Source organism: Pogona vitticeps, chromosome 5, assembly GCF_051106095.1.
Source record: "Pogona vitticeps strain Pit_001003342236 chromosome 5, PviZW2.1, whole genome shotgun sequence".
In the NCBI taxonomy this organism is placed as follows: Eukaryota; Metazoa; Chordata; class Lepidosauria; order Squamata; family Agamidae; genus Pogona; species Pogona vitticeps.
The window spans coordinates 175,319,799-175,339,036 of record NC_135787.1 but is presented as its reverse complement, the minus strand read 5'-3'; the positions used below and the strand labels follow the sequence as shown (position 1 = coordinate 175,339,036).

At 42.6% G+C, this 19,238-nt stretch overlaps 1 protein-coding gene across 1 annotated transcript in view; it reads right to left on the bottom strand.

Annotated features, from left to right (window-relative positions):
- PTN (pleiotrophin) overlaps positions 1-13,731 on the bottom strand; it is a 111,088-nt gene extending 97,357 nt beyond the window's left edge. The window contains exon 1 of the mRNA XM_020792177.3: positions 13,160-13,731. The gene's annotated coding sequence lies outside the window, so the exon portion shown is untranslated. The remainder of the gene's footprint in view (positions 1-13,159) is intronic.
- Between the last annotated feature and the right edge of the window lie 5,507 nt (positions 13,732-19,238).

Below are 19,238 nucleotides of genomic sequence, written 5' to 3'. Positions count from 1 at the left end.
CGATCCAGAAGGCCAAGCCTTACATCTGGGGGAGACATTTTGTTCTGTGCACTGACCATTCACCACTGCAATGGTTAAAGACAATGAAAACCCACAATAGTAAACTTATGAGGTGGGCTTTAAACCTGCAAGACTATGACTTTGAAGTGAAGGTGGTCAGAGGGTCAGTGAACTGTGTTGCTGACGCCTTGTCAAGAAGACCCGAAGAATGAAGACGGCGAAAGAAACATGGACTATGTATATATTTTGGTGACCAAAGGTTAAATGTACTTGTTTATTAAACATGCTTGGTTTGTATGAATAAAGGTAACTTGATGTATTGTAAATGGTAAATGTTTAAATGCCTAATTGATATGTTTATCCTAGAGTAAGTATGGTATTGTATGTTATTGTATAACTGTTTTTGTATGTTTTGGATCCAGGTTGTTTTTTGGAGAAAAGCACTTTAGCTTTCCCCCTACAAAACAACTTATAAAGAGGGGAGGTGTTACATACAGCACTGATGTTACCTGTCTGTCATGGGTTGGAGGGAAAGTTCCATCCTATGGGGAGTGGAAGGCGGGACATCAGGAGGAGGGGCTGTACTGTATATATATGTGGAGCTTGTGTGGAGAAGCTGAAAGAGAAGCTGGAGAAGAAGCTGGGAAGAAGAAGCTGGTGTGGGAGTCTGTGTGTCAGACAGGGTACTACTGTGTGTCAGTCAGTACCTACCTGATAGGTTCAGGTGTCTGTATGGGTAGCCAGAACTGATAGGTTCAGGGTCTGTGCTTTATTTGAAGGTGTTCTGTGTGAACCAAACTGGTGTATGTATGATTGAGACTAAGCCACGTTACTGTATCTTATTCACTTGATCATTTTATTTTTCCCTGTGTGTTATTTGAATAAACCTTATTCCTTTGTTTGTTTAAAAATCCATTCCTGGTCTGTGTGACTCCTTACAGGGAATGGTTGGTGGCAGCTTAGTGAAACTGTGGCATATCCCAGTAGGTCTGGGGTTGTCACAGATACCCTATCCTGTCATAAAATATACAGTTTCAAACAAGTCCATGTACCAGCTTCAGATGAAACCCAAATAACTAACCAAACTGAGCTGATCCACACCACTTTATAGATCATGACTGAAAGAAGAATGGCCAGGTGTAATTTAGGGGGGGGCAAAGTGAATCAATTTACAGATCAGTTCAGATCTCAGGTACAAATTAATTTGGTTGAGGTGTACATTATTCCAAACTGAATCTGGATCCATTCCAAAACCCCAATCTGGTTTCTAAACCTAACTGAGGAACCTGTGCACAGCCCTAGTTTTCAAAAGAGGCAACATGGCACAAAACATCTACCAAAAGGAAAACAATGAAGGAACAATTATATGCATGTATTTATTCTTATCACAAAAGTAGTATTTGTATATTTATATTTTAATTGCAGTAAGCAGTTGCAAATGTTTAGCATCATAAGATAGGGTCAAACCTGCCTATTAACAGCAATGATAAGACCCAAATATATAGTTCCAAAAGAATTTTCTCTGTTTAGCCTTGCAAAGAATAACCAAAGCTGTTAACAGCAGACACTGTGGTCATTGCTCCAATTATATCAGCCTGAGGCACAATTATAAAATGTCAACTATGCATCTTATGTGTGGCCACATGACATGATACAAAAGGCCAGATCTGAATCCTCTATGCAACAGCCTAAATGATTGTGCTAAATATAGTAGTAATAATTCTTCATCATCAAGGAGGGGGCTTAATTCCATACCCGGACATGTGAGGGGAAATAGAGCAAGGGAAATCTTAATTCAGAGGTACAGTTTAGGGATTCTGGAGAATGTACAGTACTTTGGCCTGCATTTAAGTGCCCTTGTCTGAGTTTTATTTTTCTGAGCTAATGCACATAAAGGAGAGACTTGTGTTCATAAACTCAGTTGACCACAAACTAGAAGAACGATGGATTGAAACTAGGAAAGGCATCAGGGCAGAATGCAAGAAAGACTATGATCTACAGCAAAGCTTGTCTGTGGGGCAAAATTTCAACCACAACCTGTAAGGCTGGGTGATAAAAACAAGACAGGCTGGTGTTACAGCCAGAGAGTGGCAAGTGATGGCCAGAAAGGTAAATGGCCATGAGACTTGGTTTGAAAATGATATGGTTTCTGTGAGCCAGGAAGAAACATCAAAGGCAATTACAGATCTGGGTCAGGCACAAACAGGGCATGGCACTCCCATGAGAAATTATGCGTATGTGCATGTGGGTTACAGTGACCTGGTTTCACACTTGATCGCGCGTATTGATTGCTCCATGGTTGCAGTTTTTGAAAGATACAAGGGAGATGTAAAAATAATCGCCGTCATGGAATTTGGACCCAAACTGCATTTTCTCAGAATACTTTTTTTTTCTCTGAGAAATCTTCACATATTATTTCTCTTTGTCTTGCTTCCTGCCCTAGAAAAAGAAGACCTTTTTGATGAATGTCTAGGAAGGACAGGATATGGAAGTTAGTTTAAAGTCCCATCTGCACCTTCAGAATGTGAGAATGGCTGATCTGATTAGTTTTACAAAAAATATAAGTCGACGAATTTCCAAAACATTGAACTCCTTAAGCACTCCTTTTTGTTGCAAAAGTTCTGGAAAACATTTGCTGTGCTTGAAAACTGCATTGTGTGGGAAATTACACAACTTTCCTGTGGTGAAAGTGGAATGTAATAGAATCTGAGAGAGTGCATGTTCTCCATCTCATATACTAGCTACATAATGCCCAACATGTTGTTGTCTGTTGTTTAGTCGTTTAGTCATGTCCGACTCTTCGTGACCCCATGGACCAGAGCACACCAGGCCCTCCTGTCTTCCACTGCCTCCTGGAGTTTAGTCAAATTCATGTTGGTAGCTTTGATGACACTGTCTAACCATCTCATCCTCTGTCATCGCCTTCTCTTGCCCTCACACTTTCCCAACATCAGGGTCTTTTCCAGGGAGCCTTCTCTTCTCATGAGATGGCCAAAGTATTGAAGCTTCAGCTTCAGGATCTGTCCTTCCAGTGAGCACTCAGGGTTGATTTCCTTTAGAATGGATAGGTTTGTTCTCCTTGCAATCCAGGGGATTCTCAAGAGCCCAACATAGACAACAGCATTACTAAGGAAGAGACTACTTAGTGCAATCAGTAGTTTAGACTAGGGATGGAAAGAAACTCACTAAATTCCCCATTCACATCTCTTTAAATCTTTCAACAAAGCTCAATAAGTAATTTTAAAGCCTTCATCTCAGAGAAAAACTCTCCCCCAGACCATAAAGTTTCATACAATGTCTCTACTGACCTCTTCTTTTGAGGGAACAACAGAAAAACATGCATTGGCCCAAATCCTGTTGCTTAGCACAATAAATTGCATTAGAGTAGGCCCTTTGAACCAATGGGAGTTTGGTGACTCAGCTCCTCCATAAGTTCCACTGATTCAACCGGGCATACTCTTAACTTTGACTTATTTTAGTGTACATTGTAGTTATGCTAGGCCCATTTGAATCAATTGAATGTATAGAGAAGCTGGTTCGCTAAATTCCCATTGATTCAATGGACCTACTCAAGTGCAATTTACTGCGCTAAGCAGCAAAATTTTGACCAAGCACACATAGATACACAGAGCAAGCACAAAGGATGGAATGATTGCTAAGAAAAATGTCAGCAACCCATCTAGTGCTTCAGATTCTTAAATAAAACAACAGTAACCCCACCTCAGTGATTTACGTCTCTGGCTGTGGAGCCATAGGTTGGGCGTTTGATTCCACACTGTGCCTCCTTGGCAGGGGGTGGAATCAATAACCCATAGGTTCCCTTCCAGCTCTGCAGTTCTAAGATGATGATGATGATGAATTTGGGGTAACTTATACTATTTTCAAATTACAATTTGCAATTATAGTTTTACACATAATGATAATTTTGTGTGAATCCAGGCCAATTCACACAAAATTACTGAGGTGCAAAAACATCCTTCTCACTAATGGAAGGATTCTATTAAAAGCTTCAGGAAATTCCTAACCATTTTGATCAGTCCAAATAAATGTTGCACTACCTCATCCTTTCCTTCATCCTTACAGTGGTGCCTCGCTAGACGATGATAATCCATTCCACTGAAATCACTGTTTAGTGAAATCATCATCCAGCGAAAAGCATTTCCCCATTGGAATGCATTCAAACCTGTTTAATGAGTTCCAGTGGGGAAGAATCGTTGTTGTCTAGCGAAGACCGGCCATAGGAAAGCTGCTTTGCAAACTGCCAATCAGCTGTTTAAATAGCTGTCTTGCGAAGCTTGGGTCCTGAAAACACCCGTTTTGCGAGCACAGAGGGAACTGTCAAAATCGTCATCTAGTGAAAATCAGTTTGCGAAGCAGGGACCAAACATTGTCCAGCGAAATTCCCCCATAGGAATGACTGTTCTGCAAATCATTATAGCGATCGAAAAAAGTCAATGTCTTGCGAAAAAACTGTCATGTGGGGTAACTGTCTAGCGAGGCACCACTGTATTTGGCAAAGAACTAATCATGTTAGATGCTAACAATACCTCTGGATGTAAATATAACGTCACAACAACAAAAATTCAAACACAGGAATAATAATGATAATATCTCGATCATTTAAAAGCTTTTGTTTATGACAGAAGGTAAAAGACTACTCTTTGCCAATCAAGGGACCTCTCAGGGCTCACTGTCTTCTTACATGAAGCTTGGTATGTGATCCTGAACAGCTGTAATTGTGCTAAGGACACTTCTAGACCCCACAATTCTCTCTGGGCTATGCCTTCTGGATTCAAACAGCTTGCTTTCTGACTTCTGAGTGCATTTTTTTGCCTGGAGAAAAGGACGGACTGAAACACAATACTTCCCTCTCCACTTCTCTCCACTTCCTCAAAGCTTTTTAATATTTATCTATATTGATCCACCAGAATTTCAAAGTGATGCTGTTACCAAATGGGAAAAAAGGAGCTCTCTGCTGTTTCATCAAATCCACACTTAGCTGAGATCATGGATGTGGTTCCATTATCCTATTAGCCTTGAGAGGTAATCCCCACGGGGGCTTCGCTGGGTTCTTTTCACTCCCCCTACATCTGGCAGAGGAAGGAAAGAGACTGTCAAGTCAACCACAGCTGAAACAGGAGCAGAGGGCATTTAGCTCCCAACACCTCAGATGCAGAAAATACAGTGGTGCCTCGCTAGACAGTTACCCCACATGACAGTTTTTTCGCTAGACATTGACTTTTTGCGATCGCTATAGCGATTCGCAAAACAGTGATTCCTATGGGGGAATTTCGCTGGACAATGTTTGGTCCCTGCTTCGCAAACCAATTTCCGCTAGACAACAATTTCGACAGCTCCCTCCGTGCTATCAAAACGGGTGTTTTCGGGACCTAACCTTCGCAAGACAGCTATTTAAACAGCTGATCGGCGGTTCGCAAAGCGGCTTTCCTATGGCCGATCTTCGCTAGACAATGACAATTCTTCCCCATTGGAACGCATTAAATAGGTTTCAATGCATTCCAATGGGGAAATGCTTTTCGCTAGACGATGATTTCGCTAAACAGCGATTTCAGTGGAACGGATTATCATCGTCTAGCGAGGCACCACTGTAGCTGCTCCAAGACTACTTTTACTAAAGCAGATGTAGGAAGGGAGATTTCCATATGTACTAACCCTTTACAACATTTTGCCTATTTTCAAAACAAATCGTCCATAGTTTTGCCTGATTGTGGCACATCACCCTGGTGGTTCTCTTCTCATATTAGCACTTTTTTCCTCTGGATTCCCTAAGTTGTGTCTAGCAGAGTTAAAAACTATTTTACACCATGTTTTGCATGTGTGATATGCAGGAGAAGTGAGAAGACGTTTGGGCTGCACTGATGTCTTGCAATTTTTTTTTCATTTGTGCTACCCCTTTCCTTGTTTTGCCAACAGGGCCATGTTTTCCCTGGCACTTGCCTCCACTACCAACAATTTTGCACCCCTCAGATGAAACAGTGGGCAACACTCCAAACCCTGTTGAAACAGCCACCATCCCTGTTTTGCCTCATCACAACAACATCTCAAAAGTGCTAGCTGTTCTTAGTAAAAGATACAGGTATGGAAACCAGACATTCTTCCTACATTAAGGATGAAATCAGACATCATTATAGCTTGCATTTCGGAGCACTTGTGGCACAGTCTGGTATGTGATTTTTTCAGTGATCGGACAACATACAGAAGATCACAAAAGCCTGACCCTCTCCCATGCCCAGTCCAGACAAGTGGCAGGGCTACTGATTTTTTTTTTGGTCGGGAGAAATGGGCTAGAGAAATTCCTGTGTGCACAGACGGGACTCTTTAAGGGAGTTCACTCCCAATGAAGTGACCCTTTTCAGTGCAATCAAATGCAATTCCATATTGCCATGTGATTGTACCCCAAGATTCCTTACCACTGGATCCTTAATGAAACTTGAGGTGGATGGGTAAGAGCAGATGTATTCCAAAACAAATCTATGAAAAGTCCATGTAAATCTGTATGTTGACCAGCATTCAGCGTAGTCTGAATCCCCATGTTCTTTATGGATTTCATAAAACCACCCAAATTAGGGGCATTTGTGCATTTCTGGAGCGACTATGAAGTGAAGCAAACACCGCAGAGGCATTAAAGTTGGTGGAATGATACTTCCGCAGATCCATCTGGTTCAGTCTGGCATTCACAAATGACAATTAGAAGTTGTGAGAAAGAAAAGCACAGTTGTGGATTGGTGGGAAATGAGCAGGAGCGTATGGCCTTTACCTTAGATTAAATCTTCAAAGTCTATGTCACAACTGAAAAAGGCAAATTTCAGATGAGGGAAAAGGAAGGACAGCAGAGAGAAAGGAGAGCAAGTGAAGAAAAGCACAAACTCCCTGTATTCCCCTTTTATGAAGGAATCCAAGATGGCCAAGCCCATGCCCTTTTAAAATCACTCACTTGGCCCCTTTTTGGTGACTGCCAGCCAGAAAAAAGAGAGAAAGACAAATAAAACAGATAAATGCTGCCTCATTAGAAGCTCTTCTGTCTTGCCTGCATCATTCAGCTTACAAGTAAGCCTTGATGTTTTCATTTCCCCATTGAAAGGAGTGGGAATTTCCCAGAGAACTGAAATGCACAATTACTGGTCCAGGATACCTGAACAAAGATCATGCCAGAGTGTCCCCAAAAGGACACAGGAAGGATCAGAGATAAAAATCCATGCCCCTTTTCTTCCTGGTACAAAGCTGCTGAAAGGGCAATGTACCTCCCTAACTAAAAGGTCATTCAGCCACCATACTGTCTAAAATAGACGTGGGATGGCTTCAAGACTGCAGAATCTATTGTGGCATTCCTCAGATCCAACAGTCTGCCAGCTAGATGCAGGGAGGGAAAAATAGATCAGTAAAGTAGACAGAAGGGAGTAGGCAAACTATGCTTAAAATTCAGCAGCAAGAGGCCTCTATGAACATACTACTTACCTTAGACATTTCTGTTCAGTTCCAGAACTGAGTTCACAGTCTTTTCACACACGTTATTTTGTTTGATCAGTCTAATTTTAGGGTGGATAGGAGTAATCTTGTTATTGCTATTATTGGACAGATAGAAATCAGAGATCTTCTGAGATCACCCAGAGAAATACCCATAGATCCTCATCTCCTGCTGCCCACTTCTGCTCCAACTGGTTATCAGAAAAAGCACCACAAAAGCAAGCAAGAAAAGCTATGTTAAAGCTTGCAACCCCCTTGTCCCCTGGAATTTGTCTCTCAGCACATAGTTGATGCTATGATTCAGTCTCCTCAAATATCATTTTTATGAAATCTTTGGTGTCATCCAAATGAAGCTACTCTGTCTTATGTTTCACCAGTCACTCTGTCAGAAGAAGCTGTGCCCCACCATGACAGAAGTTCTCTCCCAGAAGAACATCTGTATATTTACAGGCATTACGTTATTACATTTATCATTTATACTAAGTTGGTAGGCAGGGAAACGGGAGTTAAGAAGGAATACCAGGTGCCCAGCATTAGTACTGGCAGATCAAAACGTCATACAGAGATAATATTTTTTTTTACCCTGCCTTTCTCCTCAAAAAGGACCCAATCGTGGCAGTAGGAGACAATACTTCACACCTGCAGAGAAGCCAGAGGTCTGTGGGGAAAGAACACTTAATAATTGTCAAGAAACACCTTTGCCCCATGCAAAATACATCTATGTCCCTTTACTGGTACACAGACCCCCTAGCGCAAACTCACTGTTTTAATCCACACTTCCTAATAGTACAATCCTACAGATGTCCACTTGGAAGGAAACCTCATTTCCTGCACAGGGCCATGCCCCCAGATAAGTTTGTATCTGAATCTAGTGTTACTTCAGATAATCAAGCGTTCTGGCATTTATCCTTTTCCGCTCAAGCATTTGGTGTACCCCACCACTATCTCCAATCTAAATTAAGAATGCAGGGCTTCCAGTCAGAGACATCTATTTTATCTGTGTTACTTTGACAGTTGATGGTGAGATATTGAGCACCATGTCAACCACTGGCTTTATATGTACATAGCGGCAAAGCATCTGGGAGGAGAAAAAGGTTACTTTGTGGTGAAGGGCAAAATGACTCAATGTCCATTTTTGAGGGGTAATATCAAAAGAACAAGGAGAGTCCATTCTCACATGTCAAAGAAAGAGGAGAGTCCTCATACTGCATGAGGTAGTGGCTGCCTTAGATCATAGCCTCCCAGGAGTGTTTTCCTAAACCCAACAAAAATGTCACAAGATCACTGCATTTAGTGGTCTGCTGTTCCCCATCACAGACAGCCATTTGCAAAGAGAGATGCATTTTTGGTCTTATACTGTCACATTTCACTTTAAGTATAGCCCTATTCAGGGTTACTTTGAAAACATGAGCATAGAAGTTTATCTATCTATCTATCTATCTATCTATCTATCTATCTATCTATCTATCTATCTATCTATCTATCTATCTATCTATCTATCTATCTATCTATCTATCTATCTATCATATTTTTACTCCAACTTTCTCCTTGAAAAAGGCCCAAGGAGGCTAGCCTGTTGCTATTCATCAATGAGTAAACACAGTCTGAGAAGTTTTTAAATTAGTCCTTTTAGATCAATGCAGAGTTCACTAGAACCCCCTCCAAAGGTATCACTAGTACATAGAAGGGGCAGTAGGGATATGCATAGTGGTTCTGGCTGTACTGTTCCAACATTATTTCTTCATAAAGAAATTGGAAAGAATGGGAGAAAGTGAAACTGACTTCAGTAATCTCTAGTTCTAAATCCATATGAAGTGGCCACAGATGCATGTGTATAGAAGAAGACATAGAGCAGACAGATCAGGGCTTCACAAAGACTGGCCCAGAATTTGCCCAAGATTTACATGCCACCCGTCAAGTTTGTTTCTGTGCCCCCAAACTTTCAACAGATTCTTTTCCCCTGGAAAAAAAAGAAGAAGGTGCCTTACTATTCGTAGAAATCTCTGGGAGCTGCCATTCACTTTTTTTAAAGGTTGCAACCCCCTGTACCACTTAATACAATACCCATATTATTATTATTTTCAGGACCACAAATGGATGCCTGGGTACCTTCCCTGAACATCTGGCTTCAGTCTCTAGAGTCTAAATGTTTCGTCATCATTTTGTTCTTCTGTACTTTTGACATCTCAGGTGATCCTGGCAACTCCCTAGAATACCATTATCAGGAAGCTGCCCCCCTTCCAGGCCCAACAAACCCGTCCTGGAATTTTTTTACCTACTGAAATTACTTTTCAAACAACAGACTAGATTTTAGTACAAGCTTGTTGGATGAACTTGTTTTGAGGTCAGACCACCAAAGATGGAAAGATATCCTTTAAGAAACGTCAAGAACAGCAACCTGATCTCATGGAATCCTGGAATCATACAGCTGGAAAGGGGGCTATAAGGTCATCAACTCCAACTCCAAAATGCCAGATACATGGGAGGGGTATCAGGAGAGAGCTATCTAGTTGTCTTGTGTGCTCCCAGAGGCATCTGGTGGGGCCACTGTGAGATACAGGAAGCTGGACTAGATGAGCCCTTGGCCTGATCCAGCAGGACTCTTCTTATGTTCTTATGTAACACCCTGCTCAAGGAAGGAATCCAAACCAAAAGGAGATCTGACAGATGGTTGTACAATTTTCTCTTGGATACCTCTAGTGTTGGAGCAATTTAGTTATTTGATTTTGAGAAAAAGATGTCATCAGCCTAGGAATTAAAAACAGTGGGCAAGAAAGTTCACTTCAAAACTATTTCCAAGTTGGAGTGGTTGAAGAGGACAGGGGATGCAATCATGGCTAGACCTGCTCCAGATCAACTTGGATGACTGTTGCATCCTCAGCCATTAATCAAGCCTCAGATCTTTGATCCCTCTGAGGACCTATTCATTTTAATTAGCATTAGTGCCACAGAGTGAAATGGTAATTTGACTAGTTTTGCCTGGTGCTGAAACAAGATCTTGTCCACAAAGTGCTTAGATGTAATTTGCAGACATGTTAAATTAATGGCAGAGTAAGTTCAATGTTTTATCAAGTCAACACGGGTTGACTTTTTAATTCTACTTTGGCATTTGGTCCGCTCCTATTTCTATAAGTTCATTGAACCCCATGCCAAGACAAACCATATTCTGTGATACTATCTATAAGTAAATATCAGTTTAAGCTACAGAAGCTTGGGTTGAAATCCTTGTTCAACAGGAAGCATATGGTGTGGCTTTGGATTAAATCATCACCTCTTAGCCTACATCTTTGTATAATGTGACTGTGATGATAACAGTCATGCAAGGCTGTGAGGCTGAAACCCAACTTTATCTTTAAATGGCTGTAATGGATTATGTGGCCATTGCAGCACCATTCTGCAGACCTTCTTTTCTTTCTACTTCTCTAAGTGCTGTATAAATAATAATTAAGTACCACAAAGTCAATTCTGACTTATGGTGACCTTTTTCCAGGATTTTCCAGGAAGAGAATATGCAGAGTCAGAAGACCAGCAGCTGTAAGATCGAATCCATGCGACGGAGTGAGTGCCCGTCGCCTGTCCCAGCTCCCGCCAACCTAGCGGTTTGAAAGCATGCAAATGCAAGTAGATAAATAGGGACCACTTCGGTGGGAAGGTAATAGCGTTCCATGTCTAAGTCGCACTGGCCATGTGACCATAGGAGATTGTCTTTGGACAAATGCTGGCTCTATGGCTTGGAAACAGGGATGAGCACCGCCCCCTAGAGCCGAACACGACTGGACAAAAATTGTCAAGGGGAACCTTTACCTTTACCTTACCACCAAGTCAATTCTGACTTATGTGACCTTTTTTCAGGATTTTCCAGAAAGAGAATACACAGAAGTGGTTGGCCATTCCCTTCGTTGGGGTGTGTGTGTGTGTCCTGGGACTGTGCAGCTCACCCAAGGCCATACAGGCTGGCTCTAATTGCAGGAGGCACAATGGGGAATCAAACTCTCAACCTCTGGTTCCGCAGCCAGATACCTAAACCACTGAGCTATCTAGTCAGCAATGAGATATAAGTGCTGTAGGGCAATATTACAGCTCCATTTTCCATAGCAGATGAGAAAGAATGAGCAGGAGATGTGACAGATTAAGAGACTGTTAAAGATGAAACCAGGGCCAGAATCCTGCTGAATGATGGCAGAGCTGGATGCTTCACCAGTGTAATTCTGCTTGACCTGCCAGGTCAGTGTTGCACAAATGGAGATGGTGGAAATGAGCCTTTTGAATTAATGGGACTTCCACTCTTGCATGGAAGTATAAGACATCTCCTTACACAAATTCCTACAGTGCAGAACCATTTGCACAAAAGGGCTGTTGTGTGAGCAATACAACACTGGGCCAGGCTCACCTTGTTACAACTGTCAACTCAAAATCTGGGGTATAGCCTGAAAGCACAGGTACGACGTTAAAACTACTTGGGCCTGGATCTGGTCATTGCTAGAAAAAGAGAGTTCCTGGGTACCCATGAATTACCCAGGCTTCAAAATTAACAGGAGGAAAAAAAAGATTTTGTATAATTGTGTTTTTTTTTTAAGTAGAATGTGGTTGAGTTTATGAACACACAGAGGGAAATGCTGATTTCAGTTTTCAAGGTACAAATAAAACTTTATCAAAGCGATACTTGTTTCAATACACCCCCTGCCCACACAAAGAACCTCACTGCTTATATTTCTTATAAAACTTAGTTGGTTAAAGTTTGCTGTTAAAATCTAGAAAAGTCACATTTCTGAGGGTGGAGCCGGTGAAGCAGAACTATTTGATTTTGAAGGCTTTTTTCTTTCTCCCCGACTTTGGATAAATGCACTTGGAACCCAGTCATTTTCTGCCTTGCCTTCATCCGTCTGGAAAATGCCCGCGCTTCCAATGGAGCAGAAGCAAAAGTGACCAACACGAGCTGGTACAGCTTGGCATGGGGGGAGCTCCTCCCCTCCGGTTAGGGCTGGGCACAGACTGTCCAAGGAAGAGAAAAGGAGAAACAGGTTTCCTGTAGGACACTCAGCTCTTCGCTCCCTCGGAATAGAGCCATCCAGTGTTCAAACAGCAAGGAAAACCTGAGGGCACAGGACCTTCCTGCACCTCAATGCTTCTCTTGTAGCTCTCTCATGCCAAGGTGACATGGAAGTTGGAGGAACCAACAGAGAGACAGAGGGAGAGAAGAGGAAGGGGGGACGGGGGGAATGAGAGAAACCTTCATGAATTTTCCCCCTCCAAACTGACTTAGATGCTACACAAATGGGTGGTCCTGGCAGGTCTACCTTATGACCCTTGTATTTCGGGGGGGGGGCTCTTCAACTGATAAATGATGCTGATCTTACTTTGCCCCCAGGGCTATAAAAATATAAATGTCCATTAAGGAATATCCTTCTTACACAAAAGAAGCGGCATCCTCGCTGTACAAAAAAAAACACCACAAGAAAAACGTTGTGATGTGACTCCAGGTCCTTCTCTCCACCAACTTCCTCCAACCGCGGAAAACATCTGAAGCTGAACCCCCCCCTCCCCAACTCGCCGGAGGAGCAGCCAAGCTCCCTTACACCCTTCACATCCCTGCCCAACTTGTTGTTGTCCAAGCAGGAGAGCATCGAGGACCAGAAGACGCCTTTGACAAACCCAACTCGTCCCTTGCACTTACTTTGCGTGGCAAGTAGAAAAAAATCTCCCGATCTCTCCCTCCAACTGTCTTCAGTTCCTTGGGATGGTGATGATGATGATGATGATGATGACGACGACGACGACCCCTGAGCTTTCTACACCTTTGCTCCTCAAACGCAGCCCTGTTCCGTGCCTCTTTCTTTTTTTCCCCGAAACTCCTGGCGCCTTTCTTCCGACGTCCGCTCCCCACCCCGGTTCCTTTTCTGTTCGGGTTTCTTCTCTCGGAATGCCCACCCCGACGACGGCTTCTCTCCTCGGGGCAAAGGGGATCCGCGCCTGGCGTTCGGACGGTAAAGAAAGGAGACCGTGCGAACGAGCCCGCAGAGGAGAGAAAAGGGAGGAGGAGGAGGAGGAGGAGGCGGGCGAGCGCGCGCTCCCGGTTCACTCATGTGATCTCCCTGGGAAGCTTATTAAAAGCAGGTCACTGGAGGGGCAGTCTCTCTTCCCCCCCCCCAAGACTGAAGGGCGGACAGGCAGGCAAGGGGCTCTCCCCCAGAAGGGACACGTTCTTCTGAGAGAGCGGTTTTGGAGCAAGAGATCGATTTAGAAATCTAAAAGGGAGGCTTGCACACGCAGGGACTTTTCACACTCCCTCGGAGAGTTTTAAGCAAAGCGTTGAGGAAAAGTCAGGCGATAGCATTCCGGGTGCAGAAAGAAAAGAAAAAAACCAGAAGCCCAATCAAAAAAACCCCAAACATCCCAAAACTTCTGAAATTGTTAGTTTATAGCTCAGCCATAAGGTACTGCCAATGCCTTTAGCAGAACTTATGGAAAACTCACAGGTAAGTATTGCTTGGTGATTGGCACAAGGGCTCCCCTTTAATTTGGGGGCAAAACATGGGTGTCCTGGTCTGCAAATCATCCTTATAAACATACTGTAGTTATATCAGCTCCATACCTCTTTAACTGCCCCAGCAGTTTCGGAATCCTGAAAGTTGTTATTGTTGTGTGATTTCAACTCAGAACCCACTACCTTAATGGGGTTTTCAAGGTAACTGAGGAGTTTGGGGAGTGTTTTTACCATTTCCACACTCCCTATGAGTCTTCATGGTTGAGCGGGGATTCGAACCCCAGGCTCTTGAGTCCTAGTACGTCCCTCTATCCACTATACCACACTGGGTATCCCTCCTGGCATTTGTAGTTTAGTGGAATGCTTCGAATGCTCTACTCTAGGGGCAAATCCTGAACTGTTTTTCACAACAGCCAGTTTGGAGTTATTCTGCCAAGGCTTACTTACGAATAACAGAAATCACTCCAGGAAAAAGTCTAAAAGGTGAATCTGTTAACATCAGAGGAACCAGTCACTCAAAAGCCCAGCAGGAAATTAATCCCAATGGTTTGATGGAAACCATGTATTAAGAATTCGTCCCTATTCAGTAGTTAGAAAATTGTGGGTCCTAATCATGGGTGGAGGGGAGGGTGGTTACATTTTTTGTGACCCTCCCACACAGAGAGAGTGAAGATCCTGAAGAGGGCCTCCACCATGCATAGTGGGCTTGGCCCATGAGTCCAGAAGATGATATATTTTTAAGGATCCCAACTCACAATATCCCAGCTCCAATGGATACTGGAAGCTCTCTATTTTTAGACTGTTCCTTCTGCTTTCCATCTGCCTTGCTGACTGTGGCCTTCTGATGAGGGGCACATTGTGTCATAGATAAGCTAGAAACCAAGGTAAACGGGAAACATGCGCTTCTCAACCGCACTGCCAAGAGGTGCGACCATATTTCCTTGCCGTTGTGACTTTATAAACAACAAGGGGCTGCAACTGAGGGAGGGATGCGTTCCGACTCAGAGGCTTCTGCTATAACCTTGCCATGCTGATGCCTCGGGCCTGCCTGAAGAAATTCAAGTCTCCTCAAGCCTTGCTTGGCTTCCGTTCTTCCACCACAGAAGTTGAGAGCAGCTTGTAATTCATTTCTGCCCTTTTCTGCTTTGCGTTCACGTGGCTGTTGTGTCTCCGTGAGGCTTCCCAACCTCTGTTTTGCACCCTTGCATGTGTGAATGTATATGTGGGTGCATCACTTTTATGGACTGCAAGCAAGTGCTGAAGGTGGGGAAAGAGTATGAGGGGAAAAAAATTAGACAGAGGCACTGCAAGATCAAACCTAATGTGGCAATCCACTTATCTGTCAGCCTGCCCTGCCAGCTTTGTTACAAGACAGCACAAAGGATTCTCGAGCCTCAGAGGGCAAGATATGTAAGGGGTCTTATCACGTTTATGTATCATATTGCCTCTGGTTGGATAGAGACAAATATACAATGTCCCCTTTGAATGAGGAATCTTTTCCGAGGACATCTAACAGAACGAGTAACCACTCATTGGTAAAGCCCCTTAATTCTTGAGCTTTGCATATTTTATTTCACACTAGTATGTTTAGACTGCTTGTCCACTGGTCGGGCTCTCTAACAAAGTGTTGTTTAAAGTTTCCTGAATCTGGAAGCTTCCTTGTCAAAATCCTTCAGGGAACACAAATATGATCTTGGCAGAGTGTGAATTTTTGTGGCTTAAAAACATCTGGCAGCTCAGCAGAAATGGTTCAGGAACCTACAGTGGGGTCTCTGCTTAAGAACTTAATCCGTATTGGAAGGTGGTTCTCAAGTTGAAAAGTTCTTATGTTGAATCTGCATTTCCCATAGGAATGCATTGACAACCATTTAATCCGTATCTGCTCTTTTCCGTCCATAGAAACTACAGTGGAACCTCTACTTCAGAACTTAATCCATTTTGGAATGGTGTTCTGAAGTTGAAACATTCTTAAGTTGAAGCAAAATTTCCCATAGGAATGGACTGAAAACCAATTAATCCGTTCTGGCTATTTTTTTTGTTATGTAGAGGTGTGTTCGTACATTGAAGCATTAGTTCCCATAGGAACTAATGCAAAGCTGGTTATTACGTACTCTACCACTAGGGGGAGAATTTTTTTAACCTAAGATGACCTAAGGTTAAAAAAAGAGCAGGAAAGGTTATCTTTCCTGTTCTTATCTTGGATTTCTGTTCTCAAGTAGAAGCAAATTTTAGCAAATGGAGCTGTTCTTAAGTTGGATTGTTCTTAAGTAGAGACGTTCTTAAGTAGAGACCCCACTGTACAAAGCAGAATTAGCTAAGTCTCCCCAGAGTAGACTACCCCTTATTTTTAGTTCTCCTCAACTGGCACTTATTGTCTCAATAACTTGCTCAGAGACGCTGGTGAGAGAAACAATAAGAAGGTCAGTTTTACTCACAATTCTGAGTAGATCAAAACACCGCATATTGTAGAAAAATAATGACTGGTCACATGAATAGAGTTTAACTGATTCTTAGCCTGCTTACTGATGACGTAACTATCTTACTGTATACATGACTAACAAGACACTGACTATCCGCAAAAAAATTGAGAAAAGTATTTGAGTAGAGAGGCATTGCTGTCTTCAAAATCTGAAGCAGAGAGGAAAAAAATTGGTTGCTGATGGACTGTTTGACATTCACCCCAGTCCAGAAGGGTTTCATCAAGTCAAAACCTCTTAAAGGCAGCATATGAAGGTTGGAATAATCCCAACATAGGATTCATCTGGTTTCTCAGCAAACTGGAAGCATCACTGTACTTGAAAAAGTGGTGTAGAAATAAAAACTTCTCCTCAGACAGCTTCTTTTAGAACAAATTTAAAAGAGAAGATGTAACTGGTAAAATTGTCTACTGTCTCTCTTGAAGTTATCAGAGCCCTCTCAAATTCAAACATGGCAACCCGGTGTCTCTGGGCTCTGTAACTGCTGCTCTCGGACTCTGGAACTCCAGCCCACAGGAAGTCAGGCTGGCCCCATATTTGTTATTCTTCCGCAAGCAGGCAAAAACCTTTCTCTTCAGGCAAGCTTTCCTTCATGACTGACTGTCTGAGTGGGATGGTTGTACCTCACTGCTTTGAATGTGTGGCTCAGTGGTGGTATCTGATCAGTCCTTGTTAGTGTTGGTAGAATTGCTGTTTTTAGTTTTAATATTGTCTTAATGGTGTAAGCCTCTTTGGGTCCTTAAGAGAAAGGCAAGATAAAAAAATATTTTAAATACAATAAAGTAAAGTAAAGTAAAATAAATAAACAAATAAACAAATAAACAAATAAACAAATAAACAAATAAATAAATAAATAAATAAATAAATAAATAGCTCTCTTCCCCTAACTCCCCATTTCCTTTTAGGGATGTCAGTCCTCTTTTCCTCCTAGCCTTGATCCTTCAGTCGTAACAATGGCCAACATAGAAGGAAGAAAGCAATTGCCATTTTCTTTATAACATCACCTTCTTGCTAGCAATAACTTCTTTCCTTTATTACTTCATGTCAGGTTGGCATTGGAAGAAGAAGGCTCGTTGAATTGTGAATAAGGAGGGTGTTGTTCAACAGCTCTGAATGTTTGCACACATTGCTTTGGGCTACTTCGGGCCAACTGGGCAGAGTCACCTATGGAGGGCTCTTGTGTTTTTAAAAGCCAGATGACAGGCCAGAACATAGCAGCTGCAACTTTTTCCTAACATAGAGACCTAGTGGTGTTAAAATATGCAACTGTTATATTTTTGTCAGTTGTGAAGCTTTTAAATATGGGGTATGTCTTGCAGACACACATACGGCTGCAGACAGTCAGACATACAGAGAGAGACAGAGAGAGAATCAAACTTGCGCAGAGTTTATTCTTAGCCCTATATTTATTTAGGTCTCTTTGTCACATCTGTGTTTCCACATTAGCTGTGCCTTACCTGCCCTCCTGATTTTCTTCTACTGCTCTGGTTTCCACCTATCAGCATGCCACCTTTGCAGATCAGATGGGATTAGAAAGAGTACTTGCATTTCTAGTCAGCCACTTGCTGTGCACAGGCGTTAGCTCTGCTTAAAGTGGCCACAAGCAAAAGAGGATATGAAAAGTGGCTCCCATATCTTTTAGTAGTTTGTATGGGACAGAGGATTTCAGATGGGGTAGGAAGCAGAAGTGTCTTGGCTAGACTATATCCTGAGATACTTAAAGTGTACTGCTTAGCGCTACCCCCATAGTGCTTTAAGCACTCTCTAGGCAGCTTACAATTGAATTATGCAGGCTACACATTGCCTCTCCTCCCCCCCTTCCATGAGCTGGGTACTGAATTTACCAACCTCAGAAGGATGGAAGACTGAGTGAACCCCAACGTGGCTACCTGGGATTGAACCTGGATTGTGAGCAGCGTTTGGGGCTGCAATGCTGCGGTTTAACCACTGCGCCATGAGACTCTTGCCTTTCAGGTGGATGACATCGGGTAAATCCCTCCCACTCAAATCCCCATTATCCCCAAGCTCTTCCCTCTGACATTGGAGTCATTTTCCCATGCAGAGCCAAGCAGCAGCAATTGCTTTGTGCCTCTCCATATACAAAGAAAGAGCACAGGGAAGTAATCTGCACTAAAGACTATCTTTCTTCAGCACTGGTGAAGGAAGTACTTTCTTATCTCTAATCACTGAGTGTAGATAAAAGCAGAATTTCCTGCTCAGTGCTAGAAAAAGGCAGTCTTTCGCTGGCACTGAACATTGGATGGGAATTAGGAGAGCAGTAGAAACTGTTTATGATACAGTATTGCAGATGTAGTGCAACTTTTATAGTAATATGTTTTAATGTACTGTATCTGCATAGCAGAAAAACATGCACTAAGGAGACATAAACCATTGTTTTCTCAAATGCTAGCCTACAGATGCTCTACTGTCTGTCCAGATATGGTGTTCCAAGTTGCAACATGGAACACTTGGCCTTGCAAGCTGGCATACTTTATGACTTGTATTAACATCTCAAACAACCACATGTGGCTGATGTTTTCCATTGACCTTGACAAATTCTCTGGGTGGAACCCTGGAGCAGCCTCAAATAATGGAGAATCCTTGTGGTACAGATAGTACATGAAGGGCAAATTAAGGGCAAATCAGCACATACAATAGGTTTGATATCACCTCAACAATGTTGGGATAATTTTGCATTAAGCATAAAATTAAAGGCAAAGCAGCACATATAATGGGTTTGAAATCACCTTTTCCAGATCATTTACAGCACTGGTTCTTAACCTTTGTTACTC